Source organism: Macaca fascicularis, chromosome 14 (genome assembly GCF_037993035.2).
Source record: "Macaca fascicularis isolate 582-1 chromosome 14, T2T-MFA8v1.1".
NCBI classification, from domain to species: Eukaryota; Metazoa; Chordata; class Mammalia; order Primates; family Cercopithecidae; genus Macaca; species Macaca fascicularis.
In genome coordinates, this window is record NC_088388.1 from 47,920,182 (window position 1) to 47,944,651 (window position 24,470).

Sequence of the window (24,470 nt, forward strand, 5' to 3'; positions counted from 1 at the left end):
AACAGAGAAACCTGGGAGGAATGGCAGTGGGTTTAATCTTGTGGCTTTATAAGATATTAATTTGGTAAGTTTGTGCTTTTTAGCCGAGACAAGTTGCTACTGACCTATTGGATGGGGGATGTCATGATTTACAGTCTGACTGTGGCTCCAGAATCCCCATCAGACTCCTTGGCCCAGATTCTGCCCGATTCTAGTTGCAACTCCAGGCCTAAGCCAAAGCCAGCCCTTTTCTCTTCCCATGACAACCAAGCCAAACAGCTGACTTAGGAAGCTCCACAGTGTAGCCCTTGTGGCACGCATGCATGTGTCAGTAGGTCCTCATGTGTGCTCACTGCTTCATAGTGTATCAGGCACTTTGACTCATCAACTTCTTTCATTCTCACAGTAACTCTGAAGTTCTCAGAGAAAGTATAATCCCTACTGTACAGTGGGGAAATGGAATCTCAGAAGGGTTGCATGATTTGCCCCAACCAGCATAATGTAGTATAAGGGGGATGAGGTCTTGAAGTTGGGAAGTCATGGGTTCCATTTCCAGCTCTGCTGCTTAATATCTTAATATCTGACCACGGGCAAGATTGCCACCCTCTCTAAACTGTGGGTTTCTCATCCTTAAAGACTGAGATAATAATAGCTTCTGTATGTACGTGTCATTGGAGCGAATTATGTGGTTTATGGAAAAGCTCTTGGCACAGAGTAGGTGCTCAGAGTGTCTGTTTCTGTTTCCTCTGACTCACTTCAGTGCTCTTTCTGGTGTTTCGCCTTGCTTCCCATATGGCCCTCTTTGTCATCTCTCTTGCTCCTCTATTCTTAAGTCAATGCCACAGACATGTATTACTGGAAATGTTCTTCCTGGGTATACAATATGAAGCTAAGCCTTGTGGATGAAGTGAGAGGACATAGGAAATGGTCCTTGCCCTCACTGCTTGCTACCTGATTATTGTGTATGTTAGGGTGGAGAGGGTTTAGCCTTCACTCTTGAAACAAAGTTGAGGTGATCTGACCATCTCATGATGATCCCTTCTTCCTCCTTAGGGAACTTACTGTATGCCAAGTGCCAGGCTCAGCTCTTACACTGTTTCACTAAGCTCTTACACACACTCTTACATCCACTGTGTGTGTATCTTACATACACTTCTGTACGCTTAACATGTAACCCTGTTCTACAGATGAGGAAAATGAGGCTCAGAAAAGCTAAACATAGTAAGATCTTAAACTCATATGTGATGAAACCAGGATTGGAGCCAGGTTATCTGATTCTGGAGCATGCACTTTTAAATTAGATTACCTTTTGTTTATTACAAAATAGTGTTATGTACAGAGTTAAAAATTTTTTAAAATACGAAAAGCCTTAATAATGGCAATTTCTGCCTCATCTTTTCCCATTCTGTTGTCTGATTTCTGGAGCCAACCATTTTGAATTATTTTGGGGTGTCTATCTCTGTATTTTTAAATTAAATGTCTATTTAAGATATCAATTTTAAAATAAATTTTATCTGTTGCTTCCTTATAAATAAACATTTAATTATCTTATACCACCACCTTCATTTCCTTTCCCTCCATCCCCACCTGTAGTTAAGTCATTAGTCTATTATTATGAGTAGTGTAAATACTGTTCTCACTGCTAAGCCAAGTAATATATCATGATATGGTTCCTATGCTAGACTTTTCTTTTCTTGGAGTTAAACTTGCCTGTTTATTTTTCCCTTCCTTTAATTGACTTTCTATATACCAATTACTAATTGTTCCCAAATGCCTCCAAAACATCTGTAAAACACCTCTTACACGCTTTGCAACATGGTCGAAGATGTCAACTCTTTCAGCAGTCTCCCCATCCCCACTTTCACCACATGCCACTCTGGGGTTCTGCCTTTCTGTTCCACTCTGAAATGGTTACTCTAGGCCTGCACCATGGTTACCTGATGACTTCTCTATACCGTTTTCCTGTGTTAAATCCCTGTTCCCTATCTTCCTCCTTCTTTAGATTAGTCTCATTTTGGTGGGGCACAGGACTCAGTACCTTTCCTGGAAAAGAGGAGTTGAAGGTAAACTTTTTGATTCTTTGAAATTCTGAAAATATATTTACTCCATTTTCACACTTAATTGACACTTTCACTCTTTGAAGAAATCTAGGTGGGCATTTTTTTTCATTCTGACTTTTGCATGCATTTCCCATTGTCCTCTAGCATCTAGTGTTACTATTGAGAAGTCTGCTGCTTTTCCTAATTCCTGTTCTTTGTACATTGCCATTTTTTTTCCTTGAAATTCTTAGGAACTTCTGTTTACTTCAGTGTTTTGAAATTTTATGATGACATGCCTTAGTATGTATCTTCCTTATTCATTGTTCCAGTGTTTATTGAGCCTTCTCAGTCCAGAGGCTTAGGCCTGTCAGTTCTGGGAAATCGTTCTTGAAATTGTTTTACATTTTTTTCCTTATTTTTCTTTGTTCTATCTTTCAGGGACTTCTATTGAATGTTTATTGAATTTCCTGACTCCTAATTTTCTTATCTTTTCTTTACTCTTGGGCATGTTTTTACTTTTCTTACCACTTTGTGAGAAAATTTTTTGACTTGATCTTCCAACTTTTCTAATGGAACTTTTATTTAGCTATTATTTTTAATTTCTAAGGCTCTTTCTTATTTTTAATCCTTTAAAATAGTTTTCTGTTCTTGTTTATATTGCCGTATCATCTATCATTTTTCTATGGATATTATAGATTTTTTAAAAATGTTTTCTTTTGTTCTCTGCCTTGACTCTGTTTTTTTCCAATTTTTAATTTTCTATTTCTTTGTTTTGGGTTCTGTCCTTTCACACTGGAGACTGTGCTGGATGTTTTTTGTTTGCCCTGTAGATGCACTATCCACCTTTTTTCACACTCCATATACCCCTAGGGAGGATGGCCTCTTTATGGCCTGCATCAGCTGGCCCTCTTGCTTCTGGTTGGGTTCATCTAATGAGAGGAATGGCAGATCTCAGGACTGAAAAACAATGAGGTCAGGGTATTTATTCTCCTAGCTTCTCCCTGCTTACCTGCCATAGCTGCATCCCTCTATCAGGGATTCCAGTCTGGTGTCCCTCTCCTTAACTTCACCCTCTTCAATTCACCCTCTCCAAGGGTAACCACTCTTCAGGCTTAGAGGTGGTAGAGCTCTAGTTTTATTTAGTAGTCCTGGAATATAAACATTGTCCATACCTCTGTAAATGGTTCCTTTATTAAAATCTCGCTGGCTATCCAGTTTGATGTGGTCCTCTACTGAGATTCTAACAGATACAGGGATTTTCCTCTCTAAAGATCGATGATCTTTAGCTGGCTGTTTATATTGAAAAGAGATACTACGTGAGACTCTGTGTATGTGGAGAGGGTGCATTGGCTGCTGACTTCCTTGTAAGATGTTTCGACTGAGGAGTTGGGGAAGCTTTTCCATTGGTAAACTTCCAGAGATCAATATTTATGGACTTTTCCCCTAATCTTTTGTCTTGGGGTGTATATGCTTAATTGTTGACTTTCTGGAGCAGGATGGCGGAAGTGGGCTGGGGGGAGTCCCATCATCCTTTACATAGACCATCACTTAGTCACTTAACCCATTTGTTTCATTCTGATCCTCATTCCCACCCTCCAGTGACTCTTTTTCCGGGTCCACGGCTCCCCTGAGTCAGTTTCGCCAGATAATAAATGTGTGGTGTTCGTTAGGTATAGCGAGTGATAGGTTGCCTAGTTACATGTGTTGGTGAGAATCTGGGCATCTAACTACCCCCCATAAATATACTGTCAGGCAACCCCTCTGATTTCAGCCCTATCCTTACCTGACTTTCAAAGACACTTGGTGCTTCTCAGTCCTGAGGCTTTTCAGTGTCTTGTAAGACAAAATTTATTTCCTTCTCACTGTTCCCTTCAGCAGGCACAGGGCTTCAGCCTCCTCCACTCTGCATAGTCAGTTACCTCCTTCAACTGTGGTAGTCATCTGAAATGTGTTGAGCTATCTTGTTTCTCCTTCTATTCCTCTTTTCTTGGTGGATTCATACTTTCTTTATTCCTTTACAGTTGGTTTAAGATGGTTTTGGAAGGAAATAGGGATAAAGTAGGAGCTCAATCTACCCGGATTAATGGAAGTTCCTACTACTCTTTGTAGGCCACAGCTGAAAAGGATAGAGGAAGTGGTCACAGTGGCCCAGAGAGCGCGAGGCAGGCTGGAAGTTGTGTGACTGCGCAATATGACAGAAGGGAAGCCATTCAAAACTGAAGCCTTAGCTCCGTGGCCTTTGTATTTGCAAGTTTTGTGAGTCAGTTCATTTTATTCGAGCAGCACCTCTGAGATGAATACTTCTTGTGAAGGGAATTTACTAAAATCAGTTGGGAACCTACTTGAAGAATTTTTTACCAAATGGCATTACATAGCAAGAAGGGGGAAAAATATGGGGAGCTCTTGGACAGATACTTTTTAAAATTTTAATTTTGCCAAATGTAGAGGGTAGCCAAAGAAGATTTATAGGCTTCTACTGTGGGAAGGACTGCTTTTCAGAGGGGGGAGAAGCAGAATCTTAGCTGATCTAATGTAAGAAGAGCCCAGGGGTCATAGGACCACAGACTTTCATGGTGGAGGGAACTTCAGAAATAGCCTAATCTTTACAGAAGAGGAAGTTAAGGCCTCAGTTTGGAAATGATTTGCCCTAAGTCACACAGCAAGTTATAGGCTATGCCCAGAACTGTCGCCCATAAGTCCTAACTTCAGCTGGCACATTATACCCCTCTGGAGATAGAAAGTCAGCAACTTTAGAGGTGAGCTCCAAAGGCCCCACCCTTGTTGCTGTGACCTAGCAGTCCATGGCCTCAGGAGCCCTTGACTTGGCTTGTTTCTGGGTAGTTTCTGCTACTCACCCACACTGGAGATGTTATATTCTCCATTTCCCTATGCTGCATAGTTTTGGGTACAAGGCTATGCAGCAGAGGTTTGTACTGAACCAGTGCTATGCCAAACTGTAGACCCGTTTAGACATGTTTCCTTTCATTTCATTGTTTTTGGGGGCTCTGCCAAGGCTCACCATATGAACTCAAATGTAGTTTAAGAAACAAAAAAAGATAATGACTTCAATAGCTTGGCTTTTTAGGAAAGTTAAGGGGAAAGAAGAGTCCAGGAAGCCAACACGCTGTATGATCAACTCTCAAATATTTATTGGACCGTAGTAACAGTAATAGTTGACATTATTGGTCTATGTGTGGTTTTACACATTTTACATACATTATTAATTGATTCTTACATCAACAGTTGGGTAGGTACTATTATTATACCTGTTTCATAGATGGGGAAACTCAGGCAGAGAGGTTAAGTAGCTTGCTCAAGGAGGAGAACCTTGTCCTGGGTACTCTGCAGCTTAAGGAGCTGGGAATCTAAAGGCACATGTTCATAATTAGCAATATTCTCTCAAATTATTCAGTAACAGATTGCTAGGAGCTGCAAAGGGGTCTCTTTTGGCTGCCAAAAGGCTCCAGCTGCAGCCTGTCTCCATGAAGGCATAGAAGGGGAACATTTCACTTTTTCTGAAAACTGGGAATTTATATACACAAAGGATGATGAATTCAGGATCTAAAGGGTGGAAATATGAACAGAAGTTAACAAAGTAATGTGTAATTGGGAATAAATATAAGAGAGGGCCTAGTGGTAGAAATGGTAAGTCTTGGGTATTGACTGAGTCAGCTTGCACTAGGGAGGCCAGAGCACAGGGGAGCCAGCCATGGCAGCAGAGATGTTGACAGAGGATAAAGGATGAGCTTGTTAATTATATTGCCTTTAAACTGTCAGTGGGATAGGCAGTGGCATAGTCTGAAGACATTCCTATAAAAGAGGCCTAGAGAGGAAATTTGTAGGTTAGGGGTGGGGATGTGGTTTTCAGTATCTTGCATTACAGGACCACGTCTGTGCCCACGCTGCAGAATAACCTTTGTCCATTCCAGAGAGAGCCTGCAAAGTACAGATGGCCATGGTATACTTGGGAATGTTGGGTTTATAGAATTAAAGTGGGTTGGTGCTGGAAAGGATCTCAGAAGCCAACTGTTCCCAATCTTCATCTATAAGTGAAATATTCAAGTCTTAGAAGGGGCAGTGATATGTTTCAGTTGTACGCCAGCCAGAGGACATGCCCAGGCAGACTAAGAAAGCAGATCTCCCAACTCTCAGCCTAGGCCCCTTTGCTTCAAATTGTATCTCAGAGGGAGAATGGCAGCTCCCCTTATCTGCGATTTCACTTTCTACAGTTTCTGTTACCTGTGGTCAGCCACAGTCCAAAAATACTCAATGGAAAATTCCAGAAAAAAGCAATGCAAAAGTTTCACATTCTGAGTAGCGTGATGAAATCTCATGCCATGTCACTCCATCTCACCCAGAATATGAATCATCTCTTTGTCCAATGTGTCCATGATGAATATACTATCCGCCTGTTACTGTATGGGAAAAAACAGCAAATATATATAGTTTGGTACTATCTGAGATTTCAGGCATCCCTTGTGGGTCTTGGAACATGTCCTCTGAAGATAAGGGGGCACTACTGTATTTAAAACTGTGACAGTTTCCAAATCCAGTACTGACTATCCCCTAGTGAAGATGTCTTTTTAATCTGGCTCCTTAAACTGTCCAGGTACCTTTGTTAATCTTCAATTTTAAAATGAAATTTAAATTACCTTAAGTAATTTACTTGCCCTTCAAGGGCTCCAAATGCACATCTATAAAATAAAGATAATACTCTGGCTCTCCTACTCCCCCACTTTACTTTATATAGACTTTCTGAGGTTGTAACAAGTATAAGTATGGTTGGAAAGGAAAGATAATAATTTTGTATAAAAAGTAAGAATATTATAATTTTAATAAATAGTTTCATTACAATTTTCAAATGAAGTTGATGTGATTTTGAGGGGGACACTAAGTCCATGAAAGAAACTCAGCTCTGCTCCTTCCTAGCCATGCAACTTTGAGTGAATTATAACCTCCTTGAGCCTCGGTTTCCCTACGTAGATAAAGAATGAAAATGCTCAGAGCTACTATGACTGTTAGACGGGATAATATATGTAAAGAACTGAGCTTAGGGCCTGATGCTTGACAGAAGCAGTAAATGCAGATTTCTGTAGCTCCCCATCCTTGCCAGAACTTAGCATGATCCAGTTGTCAATTTTTGCCAGTCAAAGGTGAGAAACAAAATGTTTTTCTACCAAAATAAGAATTTAGTTTCAAAGACAGAGTGTGTCAGTCCAGGTTCAACTAGAGAAACAGACCCAGAAGGAGATGCAAATTAAGATATTTTAGGTGAGGAATTGGCTTGTACAATTGTGGAGACTGGCTAGCAAGCTTGAAATCCACAGGGCAAACTGTCAGGAAGGACAGGCAGTGGCAGCAGAAATAGGAAGTAGGGAAGAGATTTGAAAGCCAGTGCTTGTCAGTAATTAAATGGCCTAATATGAAAAGGATTGAGAAAGGAAGGGGAGGAATGGGCAGAATCGAGGATGTGGTACCCTTTTCTCCTTGGTAGACTGGGTAGATATGTCATCATTGAGAAGAGAGATGCCTGGAGAGAGGAAAGAATAGGCTTTGGGCAAGGTAATGAAATTTTTTTTTTTTAGCATAGCTGAGTGTAAGATGCCTGTGGAACACCCAAATAGGACTACTTGGTAGAAGGTTGGAATGAAAGCTTTCAGCTCTGTAGAGAAGTCAAGGAGTTGGTTCTGTAGAAAAAGCTTAATGAAGCAGAGCTACTTAATTACAGTTTTTTCTGTATGTATATGTACAAAGCATTTCTGCTAAGTGGCCCTGCTATAAGGTATGGTGTTGTGATAGCTTTAATAATGTTATATAAGTGTCACTATTCTGTGATTATTTTTGCTGCTGCAATAATTTGGCCCAGGGCAAAGACTGCTTTCTTGGTACCCCCCCCCTTTTTTTTTTTTTTGGAGATGGTGTCTCGCTCTGTCCCCCAGGCTAGAGTGCAGTGGTGTGATCTTGGCTCACTGCAACCTCTGCCTCCTGGTTTCAAGCGATTCTTCTGCCTTAGCTTCAGCCTCCCGAGTAGCTGGGACTATAGGTGTGCGCCACCGTGCCCGGCTAAATTGTGTGTGTGTGTGTTTGTGTGTGTGTGTGTATATATATATGTATATATATGTATTTTTTTTAGTAGGGACAGGTTTCGCCATGTTGGCCAGGCTTCTCAAACTCCTGACCTCAGGTGATCCACCCACCTCGGCCTCACAAAGTGCTGGAATTACAGGCATGAGCCACCGTGCCCAGCCTCCTGGTCCCTTTTTATGGGGGCCAATTCATCATAGTAGACTTTCCAGATTCCAAGAAGCTATTGCAAAGGTTGAATCCTCAATAGGAACCCCATACATGGATACATGGGAAGGCTCTGTCTCCTTGGGGAGAAACCAGATGGAGTTGTTCATTTCTGCGGAGTGACCTGAAAGCTCATAGCACCAAGTATGATTAATGACTTTGTGTAGCAGCTCGCTGCCCCAGTAAACAAGGCCAGCCCAGTCACGTTGTCTGGAAAGAAGCACTGTGTGCTCTTCCTCAACCCCAGACCTCCTGTCAACAGGTCTACAGATAACAGATGGGGGTGTGGTGCCTTGGGAGATACAGGAGCAAGGGGAAGGAGAGGAAATAAACATTCACTTAACATTTCCCATGTGCCAAGCAGTGTGTTGGGCATGTTCATGATGATAATGATGAAAACAGTGACAGCTAACACTTACTGATTGTTTGCCTTGGTGCCAAGGACTGTTCACGTATGGTGTTTTGTTTTTCTATTTAGTCACCACAACAACCGTATGAAGTGGGTACTATTGTTGGCCATGTTTTACAAGTGAGAAAATCAGGGCAGAGAGATTAAATGATTTGCCTAGGGTCACACAATTATTTAGTAATATATATCCAAGGTGGGACTTGAAAAATGTTCTTAAACCCACAGTTCCAGACTCCATGCTACTTCTCTCTGATACTGTCACAGCCACTTTCCCCTCCCTGGTCCTGTCATGCAGAGGAGCAAGACTACAGAGTTCTTTCTCTGATAGTTCTCATGGATTTCTGTCTTCACTTTATTGGGTGAGTGGGTTATGGGAAGCACTGAGTGAGAATTAGGAGACCTAGGTTCTTATCCCACCCTCAGTCTGACCTTGGACCTCAGATCCAACCCTCATATTCTTCATCTGTAAAATGGAGATACTTACATCTACCAGGGTATTAGGATCAGATGAATAAATTGCTAGGAAAGTGTTTTTGTAAATGTTGAGAGTTACCCTGTTGCATCTGTACCTACTTCTTTGCTTTTCAGATTATCTTCTTTCCTGTTACCTTCCCTGACCCTGACTCCTTTTGTCCTTTATTATGATGTATGACATTTTTATCACTTAAAAGTCTGTGATAATCATGCTTAAGGCAGGAGGCCACTGAAATTCTTACATAAATAATTCCACCTACCTGAGCCAAATGGAGGGGGTGAGGTGGGGTGGTGTGTAGCAGATTTAGCAGCTGCTGAAGCTATAACCAAGAGAAGTCTCCTTGTCAGTCACAGGAATGAATCATTCAAATGGCTGCCTTGCTGGGTCCTCCCAGAGCCAGAAGGTAAATTAGGGAGCAATGTTGCTCTCATCACTCACTAAGCTTAAAATGAAGCTCTGCCTCTTTGAAATGTAGCAAGGATTTCTGTTTGAAAGAGCATGGGTTCTAGAGTCAGACTGCCCTGAGTTCACTCAATTCCCGGTATTGCCACTTAGTAGCTGAATGACCTTGGGCAAGTCGTCTCACCTAACTGGGCCTCAGTTTCCTCCTCTGTACATGCATCTCAAGGTTATTATGTGGCACAGATGAGATCATGGGTTTAAAGGGCCCAGCATGGTACCACACACGCATTAGACTCTCAGCAGTTTTTACTTTGCTGTGTCTCCAAGCTGTGGGAATGAACACCTTGGGGAGGTAGATTTGATGGGGAGTGAAACAACGTGGTTTCCAGAGTGCAAAAGCAGAGAACTCAGTAATAGATGTTTGAATCACAGTTCTATTTTTAGTTCAATCCAGCCTAAGGTTTCAAAATGTGGGTTCTTCCTTGTGTCCCCTCATCCTTTCTGTGTAAGCAGTGGGGGTGGGGTGGGTTGTCCAGCTTCTCTGAAGGCGAGTACTCCTGCCATTTCAGTCATATCTTTTTCCTCATTAGTGTCCAGCACAGTCACCTTGGATACCATCAGCTTAAAAATCTGCGATAATGCATGAATGCAAGTGTTTTACTCTAGTCTTCAGCAAGATTCTGTCACTGCCACGCCAGCCTTCAACTCTCCAACTTTTAAAACTTTGGAGAAATTTCATCCATAACCCTCATCCATGTTTCTAGTATGGCTGACTTCATGACTTTGGGGAGCGCAGCAGTAAATACTTTTCTACCAGGTCCTGTCTCTCCCTTCCCTTCTCAAAATGCACATATCCCCACACAGGGCCCCACAGTCACAGAGCAGCCTCATGTGCATGGGCTCTGTAAAGCATCCTTGTACTCGTGTGTCTTACAGAAGAGGGATGCAAACTACTAGATACACAGGAGACACATAATAATTAATGTTTGTTCATTTTTTCCTTGCAACAGCTCTCTGGTAAGTAGGAATATGGTTTCATGGTTAAGGGCACTGGATTTCAAATCAAGGAGACCAAGGTTTGAATCCTAACTCTGTGACTTAACAGTTATATGACCTGGTACAAATTATTGAACTCCTCTGAGCATAGGTTTCCTCTTCTGTCAGCTGGAGATAATAGTACCCATCTCACAGGACTGTAAGGAGGAGTGAAAGAATGCTTGCAAAGCCCTCAGCACAGGGCCAGCACACAGTACAGATATATACATAGTAATTGTGACAGTTTCACAGCAGAGGAAATACTGCCGCAGGGAGGATAGCTAATTTATCTAAGGTAGGTATCATCCCTATTTTATATGAAAGGACATCGAGGCTGAGTCAAGCATGTTGTCCAATGTTATACAGTGAGTAAGCAGCAGAATGTGAACTACAGCCCAGGTCTCCTGACACCTCAGCCAAGTCTCCTAACATTTCACCAGAAGCCTCTGGAAAACTGGAATAAATGCACCCCAGCCCATTTACAGTTGCCCCCCTGGTGGTGGAATCCAAGCCCAGCTTCCCTTCTGCTGAATCCTGCTTTCTAGAAATAGGCTGCCAGTGAAAGATGTATGCAAGTGTATATAGAAATGCATACATATATGTGATAGAGTGGGAAAATATCCCAGGGAGCCATGATTACCAGAGTACTCCAAGAATGCAGTATTTTGGTTAATGGATTTTTCTCAGAGTATTAACCTCTTGGTTTCAGGCCTTATTGAAAGTCATTATGAAATGCATTGCAACCATTCACTCTCTGGTGCTAGAAGGAGCTGTCTAGCATAATTAAATTCTCTTTAGGTGACAGAGGATCTTGGCAGGATGTCCATTTATCACCAGAATGATCAGTTGTGATGTTCAGGACTCTAATAACAACCCATATGTCTGTCTGGGTCTTTTATGCCCATTATAACATTTAATTATTGCAACAGTCCTGTATGTGTATGTGTGTGTTAGGAGTAAAGGGCAGGATAGGAAGATGATTATCCCCATGTTATTAGTGAGGAGGCTAGGATTTGGAGAGCATGAATGTCCTTTTAGGCATCTGCTATGGTTTGAATATGCTCCTGAAAAGTTCCTGTGTTAGAAACTTGGTCCCCAGTGTAACAGTGCTGGGAGGTGGGGCCTTTGGAAGGTGATTGGGTCATGGGGGCTCCACCCTTATGAATGAATGGATTTATGTCATTATTGCAGGAGTAGGTTAGTTATTGCTGGAGTGGCTTTGTTAAAAATGCAAGCTCTCTCTTGCATGTGCTCTCTTCTCCTTCCACCTGTCTACTCTGGGATGACCCTAACTAGATACCAGCACCATGCTCTTGGACTTTCCAGCTTCCAGAACTGTTAGCCAAATCAACTTCTTTATAAATTATCCAGCCTGTGGTATTCGGTTATAGCAACAGAATAAAAGACCAGGAGAAGATCATGTATCTTGAAAGATACATGAAATGAACTGAAATGACATTTGCTGAGGCATAATATAGTAAAGCAGAAAGAAACAGATTTTTGAGTCACACATACTTGAGTTTAAATCCTGATTTTGCCACTTACTGACGGTATTGACTGAATAAATTAATCTGTCAGGTCCTAAGATTCCTCATCTGTAAAATGGGTCTAATAATGTTTCCCTTGCTGGGGGTAATTTTAAGGATTCTAAGTAATATATATATAAAGCAACCAACATTGTGCCTGGTTGGAGTAGGTCCTCAGCACATGGAAGCTTTTATTATTCTGTCTCCTAGTCCTGTGCTCTTTCCAGTCTACCAAGATGTCTACTACTGTAGATATACAAGGTACAAGGGATTGGCCTGACCTGTCTTCAGCCCATCAAACACCAGAAGTCTTCTTATTAGCCTCGAGGGTGGGGTTGGAGGTTGTTTTATCCCTTTCTAATGACAGAAGCCAGAGACAGCTTTTATTCTATAGGTAAAACTTAAATTTTTTTTTTTTTTTTTTTTTTGAGACGGAGTCTCGCTCTGTAGCCCGGGCTGGAGTGCAGTGGCCGGATCTCAGCTCACTGCAAGCTCCGCCTCCCAGGTTTATGCCATTCTCCTGCCTCAGCCTCCCGAGTAGCTGGGACTACAGGCGCCCGCCACCTCGCCCGGCTAGTTTTTTTGTATTTTTTAGTAGAGACGGGGTTTCACGGTGTTCGCCAGGATGGTGTCGATCTCCTGACCTCGTGATCTGCCCGTCTCGGCCTCCCAAAGTGCTGGGATTACAGGCTTGAGCCACCGCGCCTGGCCAAAACTTAAATAATTTTATATCAATACCAGAGCTGCTGCAAAGCAATAAAGTAAGTGTCACATATGACTGTTGTTGATAATAAGTGCCCAGAGTCAGGAAATGCTTTTTGGATTTTAAAAATATGCATAGAATTTGACTAGGAGAACAAGAGATAACTTCATGTAGGATCAAAGGTGTGGAGGTAAGGCAACGTAAGATTTGCTCAGCTTGGCTAGAACAAAAATTGTCATTGGTAGGGGAGCATACATGATAAGGATGGAAAAATGACTCATATATGCAGCTTCGTGTGTGTATAAACACACACATGTTACTCACATCTCCTATGCATGTACATTGCTAACCTAAAATACTTAGAATTGATTAGAAGCATTGGGTGGATAGATATTATTTCATCTCTCTTTGATTTGTAGGAAAGCAATGTGGTCGGAAGAAAGAGAGCTAGAGTGGGAGTTGGGAGATCCAGATGTTGCTCTTGGTAGCACCCCATTCAACTGTATGATCTGCACAAGACATGGAACCTCTTTGGGCCTTATTATTATTTGTAAAACCATCTGGGCCACTTTTTGAAAATCCTTTGGAGCTATTATCAAGAGCCTTGAAGATGTCCATTCACTTTCATTTATTAATTCATATCCTAGAATTCTCCTCTAAGGAAAGATCTTAAATATGGAAAAAGCTTTATGGTTAAAGATGTTCATCATAGTCTTTTTATAATTTAGTAAAATTAAGAGCTACCTAATTTTACTAACATTTGGAACTGGATAAAAGATGACCTCTCTGCTTGACTAATTTGTAGTGTTTATTAAGTAAGAATTGCAGCATTGGTCATGTAAAAATGAAAACAAAAAGCCATATATGAAAAATATACTGGGAAATATACTTCCCAGTGTAGGAAGCATTGTTGATGTTATCCACACCCTTCATGATCCAGACCCAGATGTTCACATCAGCTCTCTTTGTGCCACCACTATTTACTGTATATAGTGACCTCACTATGGTGACTTTAGGACATTTTCCTAATGAATACCTTTCATCCCTATATGCTTTTATATGTCTGGTTCATTCCTCCTGAAATGCCCTTCCCTCCCTTGTCTAGCCATGAATATCTGCTCTTCTTCTAGTCCTGCTCTGTAAATGTCCCTGACTTCCTAGGTAGAATCAGGTGCTCCTTCATCCTTCTTTCTATATAATTTGTAACTTGACTCTAACACATATGTCTTGTGTTATAGTCTTCTTGTCTGTTTCTATCTCTGCACATAGACTGGGCCTTCCTTGAGGGTCAGAACTGTGTTATCAACAAATCCCTAGGACTCAGCAAAGTGCCTGGCAGTTAATAATCACTCAATATATGAATGAATTTTTACTTTTTTATTTTGATTTTTTGCTTTTCCGTGTTTTCTGCATATTTTATAATGACCCTACATTGTGCTTATAATGGAAGAAAAATAATAGTAATTCATTTACTCATTTACTTTAACAAGGTGACTGGCCTAGTTGAGAGGTTCTCAAACTTGGCAGTGCATAAGAATCACCTGGAGAGCTTATTAACATGCAGATTCCCTGGCCCCTAGACAGACTGCTTGAGTCCCAGTCTCCAGGGTAAGGACCTGGAATCAGTATTATTAGCAGGCTAATAGTTACTGGGATGCTCAGCCATGTCTGAGAAGCTTTGACCTCAGTACTGCTAAAGCCCTTTCAGCTTAAAATCTTTCTAGTTCTTGGATTGGCCTCCTATCCCTTGCTACCCCTGCTATGAGAGGCTTTAGCTGGAGCGCATGTGGAGCAACAGGCCATACAATGGAGAATACCTGTACTAGCTTCATTATTGGGCTCCTCTTCTGTGCCAAGGACTGCTTTATAAACAGCATTTTAAAATATCTATACAATCATATTTTAAGGTCAGTTTTATCATCTCCATTTTACAGATGAGAAAACTAAGGCAAAGAGAAATTGTGACTTTCCCGAGGTCAAATAAGAAAACTTTGGATCCTATGTTTCGATTCAGTTCTGTCAGACTTCAAAACTGGATCTAGAATTTCCCTCACTGCTCCTCCCTGCCCCTCCTCCCCCCAAATAAAGGAACCCCAGCAGGGTCACACGCAGCCCTGCTGAGTGCAGACACCCTCTGCCGTCTACTCAGGCATGTGGAATTAGCATCCTTGGGCAGCAATGCACCACATAAGCAGAGGCTTGCATCTCACCAAATGTGCTCTGGCGCCCACCCACCTGCTTACAGGGTGCAGTGAAGCAGTGGAATTCAATTTGCAGCAGTGACCTAAGAAGAGCTATTTTTAGTAAGAAAGTAGGTCAGGGGCTGCAGCGGTGCTGCCTGAGAAAGGAACAGCCTCCCGTGTCACCGGGAGGCCTGCTCACTTCTCACACGGCCAGTGTGGAGGTGAGGAAGGCAGATCTGACATCCTCACATGACTGCAGTTGTAATCATTACTGTGGAGCCACTAGGGGGTAATACGCACACACATCTAAGACACAGAGGCTCTTGTCTGGGTTTGCTTAAGGTCTTGGCCCTAATCTTCCTCAGGAGATTAGAATCCCTTCAGGAAACACCTCTAACATGGTAGGAGGCTCATCTCATCTAATTGTATACCTGCTACATGCCAGCCGCCATTCTGGGTTTGATATGCATTCTCTCGTTTAATCTTTGCAGTATCTCTGCAAGGTAAGTATTATTATCCCAGTTTTGCTGATGTGGAGATGGAGTTGCAGAGAAATTAAGAGATATACTCAAGATCACACTGTTCATGTGTCGTGGAGCCATATTTTGAATCCTGTGAGAGACTTCAGTGCCGATGATCAGATGAGCGGACCATCAAACCATGCCGGAGGTGATTTTTTAATTATCATTCTGCCTCTGCCCCAGTTTGTTCAATACTTCAGAGAAAAAAAAAATACAAAGGTGGCTTTCTCCATCTGAACCTATCTGAGTCCGGACAGGAAAGAATACCCAGGACGCAGACCCTTTCCCCAGAGGAGAGAATACATCTCTACGTACTGCTGCCCAATCATCAAGCCCAGTAGTTGCCAAAAACAAACCAACCACCTGATTTCCCTGGGCCTGGAGTGTTTCAGAATCCTCTGCCCCACTTGTTCTGCCATGTATTAACTGCAGAGCTGTGGCAAATTGCAGGGCACTCACTGGTGATGCACAGGTGGACATGAGCTTGTTAACAGAATGCAGTAATTGACATATCGTGATTCATTATGCACAGCACGAAGGACTCTAGTAGAAGCCCACTTTGTGGCCAAGCGCTGCTGGCACCACCAACCTTGAGAATTTGTTCCTGGCGCCGTTTTGGCTCTCCAGCTGGAGAGCACCATCCCTTTAGGGGCCAGAAGCAGTCTGTGTCTTCAGTCTTATCTGCCTCTACCTCCAGGCAAGGAGTAAGGATACTTCCGTGGTCCCAGGCTGCATGACATTAGAGGGAGATTATTTGTTCATTCATTCACTCAACAAGCATTTAAAAAAATCTGGCCAGGCATGCAATGGAGAACAAGACAGATAGTTCCTGCCCTTGCAGAACTTAATCATCTGGTGACTATCAGAACTAAAAATTTCTAAGCACCCAATTCCCAATTCTGTAGACCTGGAAGTGGGCCCTCTCTGGACGTTAGTTTCTCATCAAATGAGTAGAAAAGAGAGAATTGTATTGGTCAATTTCTTTTAGCTCTAAGATTTCAGAATCTGTGGTTATGGATTATAAACATGAGTCACAGTATCAATCTTAGTCATTTGTATCCAATGCCAAAGGAAAAAAAAAATGAAAATCTCAAATTTCAAAATCTGGATGGGAAACATGGACACAAGCTAATTAAATTACTTCACTTACAAATGGGAAAAATGAGGCTAAAAGAAGGGTGTGTCTTGACTAGTATATCAATGAACAGAGCCAGGATGGAGAGGCCAGTCAGCTGAGCCCAAGTCTTGAGACACCCCAGTCCTACTGAGGCTGCCTCTTCACTCAGCACTGCTGCTGTGCCCCTGTTTGGAACCCTTTCTGCACTTGGCTTTTCTAACAGTGAGCTCTACTGAGTCTTCTACTTATACCTCTAACCACTGCTTCTGGGCTTCCTTAGCAGCCCCAGGGCCCATGGCCTGATGGCCTGAGAGTAGAAAAGGAAGGAGTAGGCTTTGATAGCTGAGCCCCAGAAGGTAAATCAAATTTAACTTTGTTATGCTAAGGCTGCCAAAACAAAAAGGACATGAAGAAGTTGAAGCAGAGCATGTAGAGTTTGCTGACAGAGTTCTCGAACAAACAGTTACAGAGGCAAACCACAGTGAAACAACAAAAGAAGGGAACCTGGTGGAGATGGCTGCTGAGAAGTTGCTCCATGAACTCAGAGGCCCTATAGAACGGCCTACCTACACTCATTGTCTTAAAGCAAGCTTATCTAACCCGCGGGCAGCAAGCTGCATGTGGCCCAGGACAGCTTTGAATGCAGCCCAACACAAGTTTGTAAACTTTCTTAAAACATGAGGGGTCGTTTTTTGTTGTTGTTGTTTCTTTTTTTTTAGCTCATTAGCCATTGTTAGTATACTTTTTGTGTGGCCCAGTTCTTCTTCCAGTGTGGCCCAGGGACGCCAAAAGATTGGACACCTCTGACTTAGAGCCTCTCTATACCTCTGGCCCATGTCTGTCTTCTACATGTAACCAATGAAAGGAATCTAAAGTTGGAAGGGCAGGGGACCTTTCTGATGCTCTTGTGAGGCAAAGGGATTGAGATCACTGCAGAGAAGTTGGCAACAGGGGGCCCATCATGTTTTCAGTGGCCAGGACATCTCCATTATGGATAGAGGAAGATGCGAGGCTTTAGCAAATACTAAAATGCTTATTTGTCTATTGCTCTTTCTTTATGTCCATCACAGTCTGGGAACCAGTACCTTGAAGCACTATCCTTGATTAATTTATAATTTTCTGCCCTATACTGACTACCTAGGAAAGAGGTGGTCAGAGGTATGAGAGGGTGAAAATACTGTTCTTGATTATGGAAACCTATATCCATTCTGTGTGTCCATGGATAATTTTAGTCTTCTAAATTGATTTGTTATTTTCCATGCCTTATTTTTATAAAGTCATTTTTTAGTAAACATATAACATTGTCAAGAGCTACCTAATCCATGTACATAAAATGTCATGTGAATGTATAAATGTATATATAATGTATAAAAATAAAATTATTCTAATTTTTAAAAAGTGACTAAAGGTCATTTAACTGTGATTTGGATGCCTGAGTCTGAAGTATTGATTCCTGTGTGTCCGTGAGCTAGTCACTTCCCCTTTCTGCCCCTCTGCTCTCACACCAACAAAGTAAAGAGTCTGGATCAGTGGTTTTATTCACCTGGACTATTCTATCAAATCACATGGGATAATTGTTAAACGTATACACTCCTGGGCTCACTTCCAAATAAGTAGAACTGGGAATTGGGTGCTTAGAAATTTTTAGTTCTGATAGTCCTCCAGGTAATTAATTTCAGGTGATATAGCCAAGTTTTGAGTAGTTGGTCTTCCTTGAACCCCTCTGGTTCTGATGTTTTAGGATCTTTTGCCTTCTTTCTCTTTGCTCAGTGGGAACATTGTTTTCTTTTCCTCTCTTCCCTAGAGTGCTCCTCTCACTAGACTGTGAACCTCTGAGGAGGAGGGCCTGTATCTTACCCATCTCTTTATCCCCGTCCTCCAGCTCAATGTCTCACACACTGATAGTACTCAGTGAGCAGTGGGCACAATGAAGGGAAGGAAGGAATGAATGGGCTCTCATGGCTTTATACCACCTATACACATCCAAGTAATGTCCTTAATTTTTCCTGCATCCTCAGTCACTATAGATTTCTTCAGAACGGTAAATGGAAAGAGCACAGAATTTAGAATGTAAAAAAACTGGATTTGAATCTCAACTCTTTCTCTTACTGTGTAGTGATTTCTCCCAAGTCATTTAATCTCTTTAAACTACAGTTTCTTTGATTGTAAAATAAGGAGTATGGCACCTGTTGCTTGAGATTGTTGTTAGGATTGACTTACTACATGAAAATGTGGATGTAGAGTGCCTGACATATAGTAGGAACTCAAGTATCTCAGCTTCTTTTCTTCCTTTACATGCCCAGTGGTGAGTAACAGTAAAAGGAGGGAGGAAGACTCAGAAGAATAGATCAATCTCAAGCCAGGCCACAGAGGATGGCAATATGGTTCATTGTCATCTCCTGGCTTCCTGCGACACTGAGGTTCTGACTGAGGGCCAGGCATCTTGGTGATCCTCAGCTGCTCAACCCTGGGCACATCAGAATTCAGACTTAGAATCTCTTGACTTTAAGTGTGGCATGTTCTCTCTGTTTCTGTGAGCTACAGGAGGTAGAAGGAGAAGTAACAAAAGAAATTCAAGGAACTATTGTAGGTTGGGGATCCTTATGCAGGCTTGATGTCTGGGCTTGCTGTGAGAAACTCAAGTTCATTTCAAATGGTTGGTTCTCAGGGCTAAAAATCTGTGCATTGGTTTCGTTAGCATATCAACTCTTCTCTTCACACACTCTGTGTTGGAACTGCCACAGCATGCTGCTTTTCATAAAAGTCTGTCTTTCAAACCAAGTCCAGCTGTTTCAGTCCTAGAAGGCAGCCAGATTAGTTCTCTTCTGGGCAAAATGGTAAATGCTTATCACTCCCCACAATGCCTCCAGCACCACAAAAATAACAGCCACCCTTTACTGAGTGCCTACTGTGTTTGAGTCCTTTGACATCACTATTAGTGGTTATTATTAGCTCATTTTATAGGGCAGTAGGTTATGATTAAGACTGTAGGCTTTTAAGTTTGACCGAGGTTCAAATCTTGGACCCCACCATATTTTAGCAAATCCTCTCTGAGTTTCTGTTTCTTACTATCAAAAAAGGTCTAGTAATGTATACCTCATAATACTGAAAGGATTAACTGAATACCACATGCATGGTACCACGCCTAATGCACGGTAAGAAAATCCTCAATAAATGTAACTGTGGTAATGATGACAATGCTGTGGTCTCTTCATCTATAGAAGATGGTTCGCTGTAGTGGATACCAGAGAGATGAGGAGAGGTGGCAAAAATATCAACAGCTTCTGTTAATCTAAGCGAGACTCAAGAGAACCTCAGAAATAGTATTAGAAAGGGACCTGGTATGATTGCTTGGAATAAACTCAGTGAATAGCTGCAGTTTATTATTCATTCAGCAGATTTTTATTGACTACCTACTATGTTTCAGGCCTGTGCTAAAAGCTAGAGATCCTATGATGATAAAACAGACATGATCCCTTGCCCTCAAGGAGCTTACAGTATTATGGAAGGACTCAGACACTGTTAAAAAAAAAAAATTGCACCAGTCATGTAAAATTACAGACTAGGATAAATGCTATGAAAGAAAGGGACAGGGTACTCTGAGAATGTATGACAGGGGTCCTCACCTACTTCCCATGATCAAGGATAGCTTTGCTGAGGAATTGACATCTGAGCTGAGATCTGAAAGATCACTAGGAGTTATAATTAGATGAAAGCAGTGGGTAGGGTGGGGAGAAAGCTTTCTAGGCATATGGACAAATGTGGCCCTTATGGTGAGAGGCAGCTTAGCGCTTTCAAAGAAGTTAGAAGGTCAATATGATTTGAGTACAGAGAAAAGGCTGGAGGAGGAGATTAGGGCCTTGCAGGCCATGTGAAGAATCTTTTTTCTCTTTATTCTAAGCTCATAGGAATCACAGAAGGATTTGAAGCAGAGGTGGTTATGTGTATGTTACACATGGGAAGGGCACTGTGCTCAATTCGACATTTACAAAAGATCTTTCCAACAATGACTTTGAGAATGGATGGAGGGTGCAAAAGTGGGTGTGGCAAAACCAGTTAAGGAGGCTTTTGCAATGGTCCCAGCAAGAAATCATGCTGGATAGAGCTAGAGAAGTAACAGTGGAGATAAAAAGGACAACGTGATTTGAGATACTTAGCAGGTAAAATTAGCAGGACTTAATGGTGGATTGAATGAAGCTGTGAGGAAAGGTAAGATGTGAAGCACAAGCCCCAGCTTTCTGGGTGCATGAGTGGAAATGGCCCTGCCATTCACTAAGCTAAAAGTAAAAAAAGTAGAAGGTGACCAGGTTTGGATAGGAAGATCTGATCTGAATTTGAACACGCTGCACTGGAGGTGCCTTTCAGACATCTGGGTATGGATATTCCATGCCTATGGCCACCAAGGGTAGGCCACAATGGCCTTAGAATGCCCCAAGCAATCTCACCCAGATCCAGCTTCTCTGGTGGTCAGGCTTGTTTAGTAGCTGGCCTGAGGACTTATGGTTTGCTTCCCACCCTTGTGGTTCGATTTCCTTACCAGAATATCGTGAAAGGGGAGAATTCAGCCTGAGAAGGAATAGGAACGGTCTGGGGAGAGACTCTGCTGCTTTAAGGGAAACAATTTAGGTATTGATGCGTGTTGTTTGAGATGTTTTTTCCAAATCTGTGAGTGAGATATTTGTGTTTGACATGTGTGCTTTTATTTATTAAAATATTTGCTATTAATATATATCTACTATGTGGTAGACACAATGTCAAGTCAGAAAGGACCCATGGTAGTTTGGAAGCGACACCCCCAGAACCCATCTGGCTTTGCTGTTCTTATGATCTTAGAGAATACTAAATCTCTAGGCTGCTGAGCGGCTGACTTTTCATCAAGGGAACCTGTCGTTGAGTTCACGTGGTTGGTTTGTCAGGGGCTTCCTCTGCAGCTGCAACTCCTCAGTCTGTCTTTGGGGGCCTCTCTTTTGCAGTCTCCCTAGACAGTAACTACATCAGTGCCGGTTCTCCACTTTGAACAGGGCTCAGCTGGGCACTCTGAGCCGCCCCACCCTACCACTGCTATGTGTTCTGGTTTGTTGCCTGAAAGCAACTCTTTGTGTCCAGGTGAGCAGGTGAGGGTGAGGGAAGTGTCAGAGGAGGTTTCATGTTCTTCTGTAGAATAGCAGAGGAGAGCTGGACTGGTGGGCAGGAAGGGGGGTGGTGGGCAGAGGTGTGACTCATCAAGCCCTGGCACCATGTGATAGGATCTGTGAATACCCATGTGAAATAGATACATGCTTTAAGAACATTTGCCTTGTGAAAATCTAAACTCACAAGCCACATGAATTTGGAACAGCGATTACCATCACAAAAGGGAGCTGGTATCCTTTAGAATATCCTCTAGTGTATCTAAAATGCAATGTAGTGAGGGACGAAATATTTATGCCAGTTTAGGCACTCAGGGGAAGCTGGCATTCTCTATGTCAGTGGAACAAAGAACTTCTTATAACTGGAGCAGATGGTGAGCCCCTGTCAGGGCAGGTGATCCAGCAGAGGCCAGACGACCATGTGTCAGGTGGGACAGAGGAACTGCTTCCCATGGTGGACTGAGAATCACAGCTCTAAGATTCTCTGATTCTTGGCTTTGCTTTCTGTGTTGAAAAGTAAGTTTGCCTTAGGCAAATCTGCCAAGGACAGATGTGTCCTTGAAGTCAGAAGGACCTAGGCTAAATCTCAGCTCCACCTCTTCTAGCTATGTAAATTAAGCAGGTGGCTCTCTGAACCTCCTTCTTCCAGTCTATAAAATTAGGTTTATAATTCCTTGCAGAGTTTTGTGTGTATAAGGGTCAAATGAGTTAAGTCTAGGAGCCAACACCTCAGGGGAGAAACCTTTGGAGCCTCTGATCAGCTGGCAGCCGTGTGGCGTGTGCGAGTGGATGGTGTGCACATGGCTTGAGTTTGCATGCTCTGCACAGGGAGAACATTCATTGCTCCACAGAACACAAATTCAGGGCATGTGTCAGCTCACTGGCAGCCTGGGGTAGGCTGGGACACGCTGTCCTGTTCCTGCCTGAGGACTGACACCCACTCAGCAAACAGCCCACCCGGCTTAAGTTTCCCCAAAGAACTCAGTCTTCATTACAGAGAAATCCTTTCAGGTGCCGAGAGTGGCATGTTTCTTGCAATCTGACCCCTGGAAGAATTCTCACTATGTCCCTTTCCCATGCCAACTCTTTACTAAAGCGGATTTTATGAGGAATTATTTTTCTAATGTGTTGGATAAAATCCTAAAGCGTGTCTCTGATGGTGTCTTAGGAGGTTCACAATGTTTTTATTTTCATGGGGAGCACTAAGAGGATGTAGACTAGGCTTTTGTTGGGGCAAGCATAGTCATTGTAAACTAGAGGCTGCTTGCCACCTGCAAAATCCTTGACACCTCAGGCAAAATTCTGGCTTCATATGTCACCATCTAGCACACCTGAATCATTCCAACTTGAAGACATTTGTCACTGTTCAGGGTATCCAACATAGTCATCACAGTTCCATTTGTACACACAATGAAGCTCTGTATTTACCAGTTATTTTATCTGCCTAGCCTCCCTGTGGGCTCTGGAGGGCAGGGTTCTTGGCCCTTAATCTTATTCAGATTAAGAGAACATGGCTCTGCAAGGTGCAATAGTTTGTCTGAGGTCACCCAACTAATTATTGGCAGAGCTGTTTTTCAAATCCTGGTCTTCTAAGGGGCAGCCTGACATAATGAAAACACCATCCAGCATTTACATCCCAACAATGGCATTCATGAACTGTATGACCTTGTGCAAGCTAGTTATTATAAATGGTTATTGATATTAATAATTAGAGTAGAATTTACAAAGCACCTGGCGTGGTAGTAGGTGCTTTACACTATATCTCATTTTCATTCTCACACTAGACCTGTGAGAGGGGTTTTATTATTATCCATTTTACAGATAAGTATCCTGAAACTCAGAGTGCTAAAGTAGCTTTCCCTATCTGAGCCCCAGTTTCTCTATAAAATAAGAATATTAATATCTCCCTGGGAGGGTGATGATAAGGGCTGAATAAGATGACATGTGTAAACTGCCCAGCACAGAGCCTGGAATAGAGGAGGTGCTCAGTCAATACTTGTTTCCTTTCCCTAGTTCCTCCTCTGACTTCTAATCTAGTGGTCTTTCTACTGTACCCCACAAAATACATTTGGAAGCTAAGGTCATGCTTAAGTCCTCTCCATAGCTCTCTCCATCACACTCATCCCTACTGCCCAGAGGCCACTTCAAGTCTCTCTGTCAGATACTGCCTGTTTAGTTTTATGCCAGTTCAGGAAACATCATCCTTCCCTGGCATTCTGCACCACACCCCTGACATTTGCCCCACAGCTGTGTTCTGGACCGCTAAAGCCTACCCTGGCCTCTCTAGCCACAGGGCTTTCCTCTTTCCTCACTTTCTCTAAGGCAAATACGAGTTGCTTCCCTTACTTTGACATTTTACCTGGACTCTTTCATGTTGTTACGTTGTGCTTCATGAGAGGCCACATATGGCACACAGGTCTTCTGACTTCTAGTGCTGTGCATGCCCTGAAGGTTACTATCTTCGTCTGTTTGGTGTTTCTATCAAGGAATACCTAAGACTGGTTAATTTATAAAGGAAAGAGGTTTATTGGCCAGGCACGGTGGTTCACGCCTGTAATCCCAGCACTTTGGGAGGCCGAGGCAGGTGGATCACAAGGTCAGGAGTTCAAGACCAGCCTGACCAACATAGTGAAACACCGTCTCTACTAAAAATACAAAAAT

At 42.4% G+C, this 24,470-nt stretch overlaps 1 protein-coding gene across 13 annotated transcripts in view; it reads left to right on the forward strand.

Annotated features, from left to right (window-relative positions):
• SERGEF (secretion regulating guanine nucleotide exchange factor) overlaps positions 1–24,470 on the forward strand; it is a 235,876-nt gene that overhangs the window by 162,281 nt on the left and 49,125 nt on the right. Inside the window, exon 11 of one of the 13 annotated variants that reach the window (XR_012423369.1) lies at positions 15,534–15,711. The exons of the other annotated variants lie outside the window; for them this stretch is intronic. The gene's annotated coding sequence lies outside the window, so the exon portion shown is untranslated. The remainder of the gene's footprint in view (positions 1–15,533; positions 15,712–24,470) is intronic. 13 annotated transcript variants of the gene reach the window in all.